Genomic DNA, 16,669 nt, shown 5'->3' with positions numbered 1-16,669 from the left:
CCCCATATGCTGCCTGGGGCCCCTGTGCTCTGCCTGGGGCCACTGTGCTCTGCCTGGGGCCCCATATGCTGCCTGGGGCCCCTGTGCTCTGCCTGGGTGTAGGACACTGGTGACGTCACTTAGCTCCGGACATTAGCTCCGGACATTAGCTCCGGACAAAGCCACGGAAGTTGGCACAAATTGCAGGAAGTAGTATTCTAGGCAATTATATATTAGATAATAGAGAATTGAACACATTCCCCATATATACAGGTGTATATTACAGTCCATGAGCTTTATAGGTGGGGCAGCACGGTGGCTCAGTGGATAGCAGCGCTTGCAGTCCTGGGATCTAATCCCACCTTGGACAACATCTGCAAGGAGTTTGTGTGTTCTCCCCGTGTTTGTGTGGGTTTCCTCCGGGTCCTCCGGTTTCCTCCAACATTCCAAAGACATACTGATAGGGAATCTAGATTGTGAGCCCCATCGGGGACAGTGATGATAATGTGTGCAAACTGTAAAGCGCTGTGAAATATGTTAGTGCTATATAAAAATAATTTATATGGGGAATGTGTTCATTCTCCTATTATCTACATATATTTTATGTTCATCCCCCACCTATAAAGCTCAGGGAATATAATATACACCTGTTTATATGGGGAATGTGTTGATTTCCTAATTGTCTACATATAAATCATGTTCACTTCATGCTGTATCTAAGATGCATAAGAAATCTATAATACCTCTTCATCTCTTTGGACCTATAAGTTATTATGTTCATTCTTTTTCTTTATTCCTTTTCTTAATTCTTTTTAGTGAGTCCCGAGGGAAGAGTGATGTGATGGCCGATGTTCACATGGGTCAGATACCTGCCAGAACTTAGAAGGAAGGAGGAGAAGTGTCAGACTCACTGACTGCTGGGAGGCTGTTCTCTGCCGCTATCAGAGGTAGTGAAGAGGCAAAAGGAGGTGGTGACAGCTGGAGATCTGGCCAGTAATGGTATGTGCACGCGTAGAATGGTCCACTGCGGATTTTTCCGCAGTGGATTTGATAAATCCGCAGGGCAAAAACACTGCGTTTTTCCTGCGGATTAATCGCGGTTTTTGTGCGGATTCCACTGCGGTTTTACACCTGCGGTTTTCTATTATGGAGCAGGTGTAAAACCGCTGCGGATTCCGCACAAAGAATTGACATGCTGCGGAATGTAAACCACTGCGTTTCCGCGCATTTTTTTCCGCAGCATGTGCACTGCGGATTGCGTTTCCCATAGGTTTACATTGTACTGTAAACTCATGGGAAACCGCTGCGGACCCGCAGCAAAATCCGCAGCGTGTGAACATAGCAAAAGTGCTGAAGGAGGACTGAAGATGGGAGAATGCACCTGCCAGAGCGACATCATATGTAAGTAATAAAATGTGTGCAGACTTACTGTCATCTATGTGTATTACATACTTCTGTGCACCTGTTTGTAAAAATATAATATATATATATATATATATATATATATATATATATATATATATATATATATTGTAGCATAGCGCCTACTACGTGTCTTGGGGAACACTCGATTGGCAGCAGAATCAAAGCACTCGGGCACGGTTTTCTATCAAAACACAGTCTTTTCGGTTTATTTCACACAATGTAAACCATATCCACAGGAACTTGGTAACAGATTAAACACCGTCTGTAAATATTCATCTTTACCACAGTTCATCTCTTACCCCGGTCAGCATTATACACGGTCGTCGTCTCCTCCTGCTCGCCCGAGCTCCACTCCTCTTCCCCCGGCCATGAAGTTTTATCCATGAAGATTGAATAAAGCTGTTTTTTTGAGATCGGTGAGTGCATTCCGCTTTTTCTTCTTTTCATTCTATGGAACACATCTATTTTTCTATGGAGTTGCACCCGGATTCTTAGGTGAAGCTGTTCTGGACAAAGATGACTTATAAATACCAGCTTTTATTCTATTAATAAGTTTTGGGCAGTGCCTTTCACCTTTGTCTTCGTTTCTGAAAACCATAAGTAAGACGTTGGGTGAGGAGACAACTGTTAGTGCAATAGTAAGAAAATGGAAGAAATACAAATTACTGTCAATCGACATCAATCTGGGGCACCATGCAAAATCTCACCACATGGGGTATCCTTGATCATGAGGAAGGTGAGAGGTCAGCCTAAAACTACACAGGGGGAACTTGTTAATGATCTCAAGGCAGCTGGGCCCACAGTCACCAAGAAAACCACTGGTAACACTTTACGCCGTAAAGGTTTTAAATCCTGCAGTGCTCGCATGGTCCCTCTGCTCAAAATGGCACATGTGCAGGCCCGTCTGAAGTTTGCCAATGAACACCTGGATGATTCTGAAAGTGATTGGGAGAAGGTGCTGTGGTCAGATGAGACAAAAATTTAAGTCTTTAGCATTAACTCGACTCGCCATGTTTGGAGGAAGAGAAATGCCTATGACCCAAAGAACACTGTCCCCACTGTCAAGCATGGAGGTGGAAACATTATGCTTTGGGGTGTTTCTTCTCTGCTAAGGGCACAGGACTACTTCACCGCATCAATGGGAGAATGGATAGAGCAATGTACAGTAAAATCCTGAGTGACAACCTCCTTCCCTCAGCCAGGACATTAAGGCTATGTGCACACTTTCCGGATTCCACTGCGGAATTTTCCGCAGCGGAATTCCAAAATCCGCAGTGAAAACCCGCTGCGGTTTTTACTGCGGATTTCTTGCGGTTTTTACTGCTGTTTCTTCTGCGGATTTTCATCTGCAGTTTCCTATTGGAGCAGGTGATAATCCGCAGAAAAGAAGTGACATGCTGCGGAATGGTTTCCGCGCGTTTTTTTCCGCAGCATGTGCACAGCGTTTTTTGTTTCCCATAGGTTTACATTGTACTGTAAACTCATGGGAAACTGCTGCGGATCCGCAGCGGTCAAATCCGCTGCGGATCCGCAGTGGAATCCGCAAAGTGTGCACATAGCCTAAAAATGGGTCGTGGCTGGGTCTGCCAGCTAGACTATGACCAAAAACATACAGCCAAGGCAACAAAGGAGTGGCTGAAAAAGAAGCACAGTAAGGTCATGGAGTGGCATAGCCAGACTCAGGACCTTAATCCCATAGAAAAGTTATGGAGGGAGTTGAAGCTCCAAGTTGCCCAACGACAGCCTCAAAATCCTACTGATTTAAAGATGATCTGCAAAGAGGAGTGGAACAAAATTCCTCCTGACATGTGCGCAAACCTCATCATCAACTACAAAAAATGTCTGACTGCTGTGCTTGCCAACAAGGATTTTGCCACCAAGTATTAAGTCTTGGTTGCCAGAGGGATCAAATACTTATTTCTTTTTTTTTTGTTTCAATAATTTTTATTTAAAGGGTAACATCAGGAACTCCCAACATAGGAGTCTAGAAAATAATATTGCATTTATAACATTAGAAACAATGTATAACATACAAAAGAACTTTTATACACATTTGTTTAAGACAAGACGAAGACCAGACAGACACAAGAGGAGAAGGAAATTGAGATATGAGCATTGTAAATCTACTAAACGATATTACTCGTAAAATTGTACATCAGGCTGACACCGGCACATGTTGATTTTGTGTCCTCAACTCACAAAAGGAGAGAAAAAAAAAAAAAAAAAAAAAAAAGATTTAAATTAAATTATTAGTACCGCTCACTAGGCTGACCAGGTATTGCCAAGCAAGCTTCAGGGAGAAAGTGTAAGGGCATGCATCATTTGATCATCCGGATTCAAATCCAGCCACGGGGTCCACACTTTAAAAAAAGAGTTCCAACCATCAGTTCTTGTTGCCTGAATACGTTCATATATCATAATAGCGTTTATTCTATCTTTGACTTGAAGTATCGAGAGTGACGGAGTTCTCCACTTTGATGCAATATGTATTTTAGCCGCCATTCCCAACAGAATCACCAGTCTAAATATGTGTTTGGACATTCCCGGTGGTTTAGATCCGAATAAAAATGTCAGTGGGTCAAGTTGAATCTCCCTTCCAATTATTCTATCAATCAAGCGCTTTACCTCCCACCACAGGGCAGCCACTACTGGACATGTCCACCATATGTGTTTCATATTTCCAGGCGTATCACAACCCCTAAAACATTTATCTGTTATCTGAGGATAGATGGCATGTAATTTCGTGGGTACTTGGTATGTTCTGTGAAGGACTCTAAGGGAAGATTCAACCATAGATACCTGGTGGGTGCCCTTTGACAAAGCATCACAGCAACGTTGCCATTCCTCTAGAGAGATTTCGAATCCCAGATCCTCTTCCCATTGACACATATATCTTAGTTTGACCTCCTCTTGTGGTTCTGCAAATGTGGAGTACAGCAAGGATATCACTCCCCTCCCCAGGGGGTCGCTTGTGCATTTTTGTTCGAACCCCGTTAATCTAAAGGAGTTTCTGTTTGATACATTTTTCCCAACAAAGTCAAATATCTGGTGCATATGAAACGTTTCTCTAATTGGGGGCTCGTATTTTTGGATAAACTCTTGTCTAGATAAGGCAACGTTTAGTGGTGAACAAAGATGTTTTATTGTAATTAGTCCCTTCAGGATCCACCAGGAAAAAGGCCGGGGGTCAAGGCCCGGGGGGAACATTGGATTGTTAAATAACGAGTTTAACGGTGAACCTTTAGTCTGTAACTTATTTTTGAACCTCTCTTTCCGCCAGAGGAGCAAGGATTGTGCAGCAAAGGGTGTCACAATAGAAATCTGCAGTGGAAGTTTAGCCTCAGTCCATAAGAGACCGGAGAGAGAGTAAGGTTTAAGTAGAGATGATTCTAGGTGGACCCATCTAGGTTTGTCTGTTGTTGAGCAAACTCTGGTCAGCTGGGCAATTTGGGCAGATTTGAAATAATTAACAAAGTTAGGCAAAGATAATCCTCCTTTTTTCCTATGTATGAACATAACTTGTTGTTTAATCCTTGGCTTTCTCCCTTGCCAGATAAATTTGGAAACCATGGAGTGTATGTCACGGAAAACCCTAGAGGGGATTGGTATGGGTAGAGAACGGAATAGATATAAAAACCTTGGGAGGGTGACCATTTTTATAGCATTTATTCTGCCTAGCCAAGACAGTGTTAGTGATGACCATTTGGACAGGTCCCTTTGGAAATTTTTTATCAGAGGGACATAATTCCATTTATATAGGGTCGATCTATTAGACGAAAGATTAATTCCCAGATATGTTAGGTAGTGTTCTTTTTTTTCAAAACCAAACTGTGACACCAAGTGCAACTGTTCCTTGTCTGGCATATTCAAGAAAAGAGCCTCAGATTTTTCTATGTTTATTTTAAGCCCTGATATTACTTCAAAATCATGTAGCAATGAAAATAAATTTGGAAGGGTGGTATGGGGATTAGTGAGGGTTAAGAGTAGGTCGTCAGCAAATAAACTGACTTTATATTGATCTCCTAAGTTAGTTGGGCCTAATATATCAGGATTGTTTCTTATAGCCTGTGCCAAAGGTTCCATCGCCAGCGCGAAGAGAGCCGGCGAGAGAGGGCACCCCTGTCTGGTTCCTCTCAGTATATTTATCGGGGTAGGATGCAGTGATGGAAGTTTAAGATAGGCGGTTGGTTTGTCATATAGTAAAGTTAAGCAATTAATTAACTTCTGTGGTAGGCCAAATACTGATAGTATCTTAAAGAGATATGACCATGAAACTGAATCGAATGCTTTTTCTATATCCAAAGCTAAAAGCATAGTGGGCTGTTTGGAGTTGGTTGCTGAGTGTATTATATTAAGGTTTCGTCTTATGTTATCTGGACCCTGTCTTTTTGGAATAAAACCAACTTGGTCTCTGTGAACAAGAGAGGGGAGTAACCTGTTGACTCTGTCAGTAATGATGGATGTGAATATTTTAAAGTCAATATTGAGTAATGAAATAGGTCTATAATTTTTGGTTAACTGGTGATCTTTCTTGGGTTTTGGAATCACTGCAATATGCGCTACATAAAATTCCGGGGGCATTTGAGATCCATTTAATAATGCATTACTAAATTTCGTAATGTGTGGTATAAGAATTTCTTTGAATTTTTTATAATATGGTGCCGTGAGGCCATCAGGCCCAGGGGCTTTATCCGATTTTAATTTTTTAATTATCAATCCTACTTCTTCATCTGTTATTTCAGATTGTAATAATTGTGAACAGGGTCCAGAAATTTTAGGGAGTGAGAGGTGTTGTAGGAAGGAATGAAGAAGATGTGGTGGTGGGGAGTTAGGGGATGAGTACAGCTTTTGGTAGAAGCTATGAAATTCCTTATAAATAGTTTCAGGGTGAGTAGAAATACGGCCATTGCTTCCTTTGATTGAATAGATAGTATTTAAAGATTCTTTTTGACGCAATTGACGTGCCAGAAGCTTACTTGGTTTGTTCGCCTGTCTAAAAAAGGAAGCTTTTGTCCAAGCCAGTGCACGTTCTGTTTTGTGAGAAAGGACGGCATTCAGCCGAAGCTTTACGGTTTGAATCTGTTTAGTCAGGTACCGGGAGGGATGCTGCTGGTTAGCCTGTTCTAGATTTAGTAATTTGATTTCAAGCTTAGATTGTAGTTCTGATCTGCTTTTTTTTTTATTGGAGGCCAATTTAATTAGAGAGCCCGTGATATATTTTTTATGCGCTTGCCATATATTTCCTGGAGAAGATTCCTCATTCACGTTAACTTGGAAGTAGAGTTTAAGATCACTGTTGATTTTAGTAACAATCTCTGGGTCTGTCAATAGTGTTTCGTTCAGGCGCCATCTAAATAGTTTTGATGAATTTGTGTTGAACTTAAACATTGTGAGGACTACATCGTGGTCCGACCAGGAGGATGGGATATGGCGGGAGAACAGTACACCCGATAATGTGTTGGCTGATATCAACTGCATATCAATTCTTGAGTACGTTTTATGCACGTTGGAGAAGAAAGTGTATCCCCTCGCATCCTCATTTATTTCTCTCCAAACATCCACTAGTCTATATTCGCTCATTAGTCTATGAATCTTTCGTCTATCACCCTTGGAAATGTCCGATCGTTTTATAGCTGTGCAATCCAGAGTAGGGTCTAGAGTGAAATTAAAGTCCCCGCACCAAATTAAATGCTGATAGGGGATTACCGAGATCTGAGATATTATTGATTTAAATACAAGAATTTGGGTTGTAGATGGCATATAGCTATTCACTATGCAGATGTTTTGCCCTTGTAGATTACCATGTAGTATTAAAAATCTACCATCTGGGTCTGCAATGGTATTAACTGGCTGTAATGCTAAGCTATTCCGAAGAAGTATGGCTACACCCCTGGTTTTACTTTCCCACGTGGCCAGATAGAAGCGGGAGTAGTCTGGGCTGAAGTAATTAGGGCTAGAAGAGTTGGAAAAGTGCGTCTCTTGTAGGCATATAATATCTGGCTTGTGTTTGCGATAATCTATGAAAGCTTTTTTACGCTTTATAGGTGAGTTGAATCCGCGTACGTTGTGAGATATGATTTTACACATAGGTGCGAATTTTGTTACCGCTAATCAACGTCGTTTGTCTGAGTGTTCTCATCTCCTTGTTCGGCAGTCGGTGTCCGCATAAATTGGATAGTAAAGTAACTTCTTGTCTAAAAAGATACAAAAGGGTAGAGACGACACAGGGGGGGACAAATACACAAAACGTAAAAAATCTAAACAATTGGGTAAAATACCCTTTTAGGACGATGTTCTGGGGCCCCATATTAGAAGGGTTTCCAGATATCGGCCAGGTGGGGCAACATGCAATGGGTCCCAACAACCTAACCCTTACTAAGTGATACCCTTGTAAAGCAGTATGCTAAAGAGAAGATATCCAGAATTAAATTTAAAGGGTAAGTCGAATAGTGCTTGAAATTAAAACTAAACTCAACCTCCCGTCACGACAAGTCTATTCTAATGCTAGATTGCTGCAGAGTCACAATAGAAATTAAAAGTACTGAGGTCATGCCTCAGCAGTCTCATACAAAGGGAACCTTCCGGCGCGAGTCAGGATCGCTTTCAAGTGTCCCGGGCATTCTGGCTCCTGGTTTTGGGGATCTGTACCCATTCTTTCTGTGGACGCGGTCTCCGTTGCGGCAGAGGAGGCACGATGTCTGTGATAGGAATTCCAGCTCGGTCGAGGGCCTTTCTACCTTCCTCCAGAGATCGGCACACAAACGATTCATTGTTGTGGGTGAATAGAAGGGCAAACGGAAAACCCCATCGGTATTTGGTACGTTTTTCTTGGAGAGCTGTGGTGATTGGTTTTAGTGCTCTTCTTCTGGCTAGTGTAGCAGGAGACAGGTCTGCGTACAAACGCACAGAGTCTGGCAGGCCAGGCAGAGAGGACAATTCCCTGGTTGCTGCTAATATTAAATCTCTTGATTCTTCATAATGCATTTTTAACACAACATCTCTGGGGAAGTCTGTTGAACGAGGTCTGCCCAGGGCCCTGTGGATCCGTGTGATATGAAGTAGTGCGGGGTCAGTATCTGGGAGAAGAGCTCTGAATAGCGCTGATGCTGTATCTTTAAGAGTTATTATGGACTCTGGGAGGCCTCTAATGCGAATGTTACTTCTGCGAGATCTGTTTTCGTAATCCTCGCATTTAATTTCAAGGTCACTTATACGCTCAGCATGTGCCTTAATAGTCTCCTGGTCCTCCTCAAGGGCCTCAGCTGCTGCCTCCATTTTGTCTTCCAGACTGGAGGTGCGTTGTATAATCTCTTGTAGCTGTGCTGTAACGCTGCGCATAGCTGACTTCAGCTCAGTACGAAATGTCTCCTGCAGCGTTTTAACTAGTGTTGCCGTGGTGGGCACCGCCTCACCTGCAGCTCCTGAAGCCCCCTTCTCCATTCCGTCACTTGTTGCTGCGAGTGGGGTAGAAGGAGATGCCGCTGCGGCGGCCATCTTGCCCACGCTTCTGTCCAGGAGAAGTTCCTCAATTGTGCGATTCGCGGCCTGTCCAGCGCCTCCCTTCCTCGGCATATTCACCTCTGCAGCTCTCGGTGATAGGTACGTGCCGCGCCGGAGGTTTTTTCCGCGATTACGGTGCTTTTTAGGGCTGTGATGGTTAAATGGGATGCAGAGCTCAGCCGGCCATGTCCGCCTCGGCTAAGATCCGCGCATGCGCCCCCCAAATACTTATTTCTTAATGCAAAATGAAAATACATTTATATAATTTCTAAAATGTGATTTTCGGGATTATATTTTTGATACTCTATCTCTCAATGTTAAAATTAACCTACCCTTAAAATTATAGACTGTTAATGTCTTTGTCAGTGGGCAAACTTACAAAATCAGCAAGGGATCAAATACTTATTTCCCCCACTGTATGTTAGGGGGTTGGTGTGTAAGCAACTGTATGGTCCTCCATCCCTAGTCTGATAGTGTCCCATTTCCCATACCCTGTGTACTGTTATTAGTGCTCGCTTCCTGTGACTGCTTCGGCGGTGTCCGTATCCTGATATCGCGTCTGCAGTATCGGTTCCCTCCCGTCTATTATTACGTAACATCCTCTCTATTTATGTATGGTGCAGTCCTTTATTATGTAGCATCCTGTTATGTGGAGCGCCGTCCTTTATTACACAGTATCATCTCTTGTCATCTACAGCACCGTCCCTTACATTGAGTATTCTCATCATTTTTGTTATTCACAGCGCCCTCTCTTTATTGCATAGTGTCCTCTCCTGTAAAATGTAAAATGACAGCTGATGGAGCAGCAACTGATCAGAAGACCAGTCCATCAGCCGCATCCATCACAAAAGAAGCTTTCCCATTCTCCATCAGCCATCATTTCAGTTTATACAGTTAGGTCCATATATATTTGGACAGAGACAACATTTTTCTAATTTTGGTTACAGACTTTACCACAATGAATTTTAAACAAAACAATTCAGATGCAGTTGAAGTTCAGACTTTCAGCTTTTATTTGAGGGTATCCACATTAAAATCGGATGAAGGGTTTAGGAGTTTCAGCTCCTTAACATGTGCCACCCTGTTTTTAAAGGGACCAAAAGTAATTGGACAATTGACTCCAAGGCTATTTCATGGGCAGGTGTGGGCAATCCCTTCGTTATGTCATTCTCAATTAAGCAGATAAAAGGCCTGGAGTTGATTTGAGGTGTGGTGCTTGCATTTGGAAGGTTTTGCTGTGAAGTAAACATGCGGTCAAAGGAGCTCTCCATGCAGGTGAAACAAGCCATCCTTAAGCTGCGAAAACAGAAAAAAACCATCCGAGAAATTGCTACAATATTAGGAGTGGCAAAATCTACAGTTTGGTACATCCTGAGAAAGAAAGAAAGCACTGGTGAACTCATCAATGCAAAAAGACCTGGGCGCCCACGGAAGACAACAGTGGGGGATGATCGCAAAATAATCTCCATGGTGAAGAGAAACTTCTTCACAACAGCCAACCAAGTGAACAACACTCTCCAGGAGGTAGGCTTATCAATATCCAAATCTAACATAAAGAGAATACTGCATGAAAGTAAATACAGAGGGTTCACTGCACGGTGCAAGCCACTCATAAGCATCAAGAAGAAAAAGGCTAGACTGGACTTTGCTAAAAAACATCTAAAAAAGCCAGCACAGTTCTGGAAGAACATTCTTTGGACAGATGAAACCAAGATCAACCTCTACCAGAATGATGGAAAGAGAAAAGTATGGCGAAGGCGTGGTACAGCTCATGATCCAAAGCATACCACATCATCTGTAAAACACGGCAGAGGCAGTGTGATGGCTTGGGCATGCATGGCTGCCAGTGGGTCTGGGTCACTAGTGTTTATTGATGATGTGACACAGGACAGAAGCAGCCGAATAAATTCTGAGGTATTCAGAGCCGTACTGTGTGCTCAGATCCAGCCAAATGCAGCCAAACTGATTGGTCGTCGTTTCATACTACAGATGGACAATGACCCAAAACATAAAGCCAAAGCAACCCAGGAGTTTATTAAAGCAAAGAAGTGGAATATTCTTGAATGGCCAAGTCAGTCACCTGATCTCAACCCAATTGAGCAGCATTTCACTTGTTAAAGACTAAACTTCAGACAGAAAGGCCCACAAACAAACAGCAACTGAAAACCACCGCAGTGAAGGCCTGGCAGAGCATCAAAAAGGAGGAAACACAGCGTCTGGTGATGTCCATGAGTTCAAGACTTCAGGCAGTCATTGCCAACAAAGGGTTTTCAACCAAGTACTAGAAATGAACATTTTATTTAAAATTATTGAATCTGTCCAATTACTTTTGGTCCCTTTAAAAACAGGGTGGCACATGTTAAGGAGTTGAAACTCCTAAACTCTTCATCCAATTTTAATGTGGATACCCTCAAATGAAAGCTGAAAGTCTGAACTTCAACTGCATCTGAATTGTTTTGTTTAAAATTCATTGTGGTAATGTCTATAACCAAAATTGGAAAAATGTTGTCTCTGTCCAAATACATATGGACCTAACTGTATCTAACAAGAATGGACGATATGTAATAAAGAAAAGGGAGGTATAAATAACAAAAATAACGAGAATCTGATCTGTAAGGGACAGTGCTGTATGTAACAAGAGGGAACTATGTGATAAGGGACGGCGCTATACATAAAGAGAGTGCACTGTGTAATAAGGGGCGGCAATATATATAATGAGAGGAGACTGTAAAAAATATGTACCGTATATAATCGAGTATAAGCCGACCCAAGTATAAGCCGAGACCCCTAATTTTGCCACAAAAAACTGGAAAACTTAATGACTCGAGTGTAAGCCTAGGGTGGAAAATGCAGCAGCTTTCGGTAAATGTCAAAAATAAAAATAGATACCAATAAAAGTAAAATTAATTGAGACATCAGTAGGTTAAGGGTTTTTGAATATCCATATTGAATCAGGAGCCCCATATAAGGCTCCATACAGTTCATGATGGCCCCATGTGATGCTCCATATTAAAATATGCCCCATATAATGCTGCACAAATGTTGATTATGACCCCATAAGATGCTCCATACAGACATTTTCCCCATACAATGCTGCACAAATGTTGATTATGGCCCCATAAGATGCTCCATAGACACATTTGCCCCCATACAATGCTGCACAAATGCTTATTATGGCCCCATAAGATGCTCCATAGAGATATTTGCCCCCATATAACGCTGCACATGGCCCCATAAGATGCTCCATAGAGATATTTGCTCCATATGCTGTTGCTGCGATAAAAAAAAAAAAAAAATCACATACTCACCTCTCTTCGCTCAGGCCCCCGGCACTTGCTATATTCACTTGTCCCATGTTCCACCATCAGCGACGCTGTGTCTTCCACGTCCTCTGCACTGGCTGTTCAGGCAGAGGGCAGCGCGCACACTAATCGCGTCATCACGCCCTCTGACCTGAGTGTCACTGCAGAGGACGCGGAAGACGGAGCGGCGCCGACGGTGGAACGTGGGACAGGTGAATATGTGACCGCTCAATACAGGAAGAAGCTGTCAGCACCCGGAGAACCAGGGACATGCAGGGACCGTGCCAGGAGCAGGTGAGTATTATTAGACAGCTGCCGCTCCCCCTTCCCTGCCAACCAATGGGAATGACTCGAGTATAAGCAGAGAGGGACAATTTCAGTCTTAAAATGGGGCTGAAATTCTCGGCTTATACTCGAGTATATACGGTATATCTGTAGCTTGGTAGCCATGAAAGGAGAGGGGGCCCAGATACATTTCTTGCACTGGGGCCCCAAGCTGTCTGTGTCCGCCCCTGTATTTCATATTGACATGATTTAGAACTTTGTTTGTTTACCATTTTGGAAACAAGACCCCTTAGGCCATGTTCGCACTTTGCGGGTTTTACCGTGGGTCTGCAGCAGTTTCCATTGCGTTTACAGTTACATGTAAACCCTATGGAAACCGCAATCCGCTGTGCACATGCTGCGGGAAAAACCACGCAGAAACGCAGCGGTTTACATTCCGCAGCATGTCACTTCTTTGTGCAGAATCGCGGCGATTCTGAACCCATAGGAATGCATTGATTCGCTTATTTCCCGCATGGGGCTGTGCCCACGATGCGGGAAGTAAGTGGATCATGTGCGGATGGTACCCGGGGTGGAGGAGATGAGACTCTCCTCCAGGCCCTGGGAACCATATTTGGGTAAAAAAAAAAGAATTAACATAAAAAAATCATGATATACTCACCTCTCAGCGCTGCACGCGGCCGTCTGGTCGCAGGGTTGCTATGCGAGCAGGACCTGCGGTGACGTCGCGGTAACATGACCATGACATCACGAAGGGTCCTTCTCGCACAGCATCTTTGGAACCGGACCGCCGCGTGCAGCGCCGAGGAGATCGGAACGTCAGAGGGTGAGTATATAACCTTTTTTTTTTTATTTTAACATTACTATTGATGCTGCATATTGCTGCATATGCAGCATCAATAGTATAGGTGGAAACCCGCAGCGGAAACCACAAAACAAACCGCGATAAATCTGCAGGGATAACCACAGTGGTTTTGCCCTGCAGATTTATCAAATCCGCTGCGGGAGAACCCGCAGAGACCTGACCTACGTGTGCACATAGTCTTAGGGAACTTATCTAGATATGTGGTGAGCACCTTGAAACCCCAGGTGCTTCACAGAACTTGAAAATAAAAAAAAATCACATTTTCCCAACAAAAATTATTTTTAGCTCCAAATATTGCATTTTCACAAGGATAACAGGAGAAATTGCACCATACAATTGCCCATAACAGCCAATTCACAGAGCCGATTTCACAATATCAGAGCAATTTACATAATAAAGGTTATCTCTGTGAGCGGTGACACTACTGGATCTGCGCTGGCACGGGAGGGGAGCACAGGTGTTTTTATTTTAACAGGGGCAAATAATTAGATTGAGAAGGGGTTGTCCTAGTAGTGGGAAATCCCTTTAAACAACAGCGCAATACCCCCAACGAGCAGGAAGCCAGGAAAGCAGTGTCCTTCAGAGGACAAGATGAGACAACCTCGTTAAGAGCACAGAAACATCTTTTATAAAGACCAACAGTAGATTATTTTCACCCATAGTTTTTGTGGTTTTTTTTTGCTTGTAGGAAACTCTGTTGTTTTCATTCATATTATTACCAGCTCTTCCCAGATGATATTTTATTTAATTCAGATATGTTTATGTCTTTTTATTCCTTTACAAGTCCTACAAAGAAACTTTTGGCAAAACACATGAACGAAACGTCACATTTAGGGCTTTTTGTAAAATAAACTCAGTTAAAGTGAGCATCACACAATAATAAGCCTGATGTTTGTAGTACATTTAATATTTACCTGTTGTCTTTTAGGCGACAGATGAAAAAATGCAGAAAATGTGAAATACGAAAACTGACTGGTTGCTGTACACTATGCTGATAGCACACTGGTACAGCGTGGGTTACAGGCACCCAGCACAATACAAGTGTGTGCCCCCTAACCCGTGAAGCATTAGTACTCCGAGTCCTTTCCAAAACCCCAGTATTACCAGTAAATTGTAATCTATGGGAAAATACTGATGTAATTATACTTTGAGATTTTTTGTCTTATTTTTAAAAAAAAAAATTCTGCTTTTTGCTGAAATCAGATCTCAAATTTTCAAAATATTAAACGTTATACATTATTATATTTGTTTGTTCTTCATTTTCTTACTACATTTTTTTATGTAACAATTTTATTGCCCTAGCCCTATTCTTAATCATATATAATCCTAACTCTATTCCTAATCTGGTCCCTAACCCCAGCCCTAAGCCTAGCCCCGGGCCTAACCATAACCCTGAATAAGTCCCTTTCCTTACTTGTAACACTAGCTTGGATTAGAAATAATGTAAAAGTATAAAAGCAGCTCTAACTAATAAATGAAGACAGTATTGAGCGGCAAAGCGAATGCCCACCTAAGTCTACTTATGCAGAGCGCACAAGGTGGGATGATTTTGCCAGTGGTTGCTGCTCTCTACATAAGCAAAGACCAAAATTACAAATCTCAGTATAATGAAGTGAGCTTTATCATAGAAGATGCTGCCTAAGCAGAGTACAGCAGCCTATGGCAAACTCATCTGGAGTGGTCTACTCTACATAGCCAGAAACAAAGACAACCGAAAATAAATAGCTAATGAATAAACACTGGTTATATGCACTGCACGTGATTAGAGCTGTCTCCAATAATTAGCTGCTCATCTTCTGTCACCATAGTCACTGCTTATACATGGCACTGAAGTCGAAATCAGTTTGTCACAGACTGCTGTGCTCTGCATAGGCAGGAATCAAAACAAACATTATTATCCTTAGCTTTGTCATTTCAGCCACTGCTTATACTGAGTACAGCAGTAGCTGAGAAACTAATATTGCTTGCTTTGTTCACATCCACTAGATGCAAATAATGTTGAGCTCTCAGCTGATTCTCAATAAGTACAATGGTCAGGTATACAGTTTATTGATGGTTGTGTGGACCAATAATACAGAACATTGTTAAAATGGGCCCAACAATCCTAACATTATCTGTGAGATAATACTCAAGTGATGGAAAATTGCAAAGATAAAGATTAGATCAACTAACTAAAAACAGTGAAACAGAAACAGATTTACCGTATATACTCGAGTATAAGCTGAGATTTTCAGCCCAAATTTTTGGGCTGAAAGTGCCCCTCTCGGCTTATACTCGAGTCATGGTCGGCGGGTGAGGGGGAGAGAGCAGTGTCGCATACTCACCTGGTCCCGGCGCTCCTAACGCTGTCCCAGCCTGTCCCATGGTCTCCAGGGCTGCAGCTCTTCTTCTATTCAGCGGTCACGTGGTACCGCTCATTAAAGTAATGAATATGGACTCCACTCCCATAGAGGCGGAGCCGCATATTCATTACTGTAATCAGCGGTACTGGTGACCGCTGATTACAGGAAGAAGCTGCGGTACCATGGGACAGGCAGGGACAGCGTCAGGAGCGCCGGGACCAGGTGAGTATTTCATATTCACCTGTCCGCGTTCCATTCGCCGGGCGCCGCTCCGTCTTCCCGTCCTCTTGCTGTGACTGTGCAGGTCAGAGGGCGCGATGACGTATTAGTGCGCGCGCCGCCCTCTGCCTGAACAGTCAGTGCGGAGAGACGGGATGCTGAGGAGCAGCGACAAGAGATGAGTATGTGATTTTTTTTTTTTATTTTTTTTTTTAATATTGCAGCAGCAGCATTACATGTGGCTGTATGGAGCGTCTATGGGGCCATAAACAACTGCATGGAGCATTAAATTGGATCGTCTATGGGGCCATAAACAACTGCATGGAGCATTATATGGAGCGTCTATGGGGCCATAAACAACTGCATGGAGCATTATATGGAGCGTCTATGGGGCCATAAACAACAGCATGGAGCATTATATGGGGCATCTATGGGGCCATAACTGCATGGAGCATTATATGGGGCATCTATGGGGCAATAACTGTATGGAGCATTATATGGGGCATCTATGGGGTCATAACTGCATGGAGCATTATATGGGGCATCTATGGGGCAATAAATGGGGCATCTATGGGGCCATAACTGCATGGAGGATTATATGGGGCATATATGGGGCCATAACTGCATGGAGCTTTATATGGAGCATCTATGGGGCCATAACTGCATGAAGCTTTATATGGAGCATCTATGGGGCCATAACTGCATGGAGCTTTATATGGAGCATCTATGGGGCCATAACTGCATGGAGCATT

The 16,669-nt window shown here is 42.9% G+C and overlaps 1 protein-coding gene across 7 annotated transcripts in view; it reads right to left on the bottom strand.

Annotated features, from left to right (window-relative positions):
* Positions 1 to 16,669, bottom strand: part of LOC143808394 (uncharacterized) — a 426,051-nt gene that overhangs the window by 355,887 nt on the left and 53,495 nt on the right. The gene's annotated exons all lie outside the window — the stretch shown is intronic.

The sequence above is a fragment of the Ranitomeya variabilis genome, chromosome 2 (genome assembly GCF_051348905.1).
Source record: "Ranitomeya variabilis isolate aRanVar5 chromosome 2, aRanVar5.hap1, whole genome shotgun sequence".
Classification (NCBI taxonomy): Eukaryota; Metazoa; Chordata; class Amphibia; order Anura; family Dendrobatidae; genus Ranitomeya; species Ranitomeya variabilis.
Note: the sequence above shows the minus strand (reverse complement) of the source record. Positions and strands in the feature narration are given on the sequence as shown.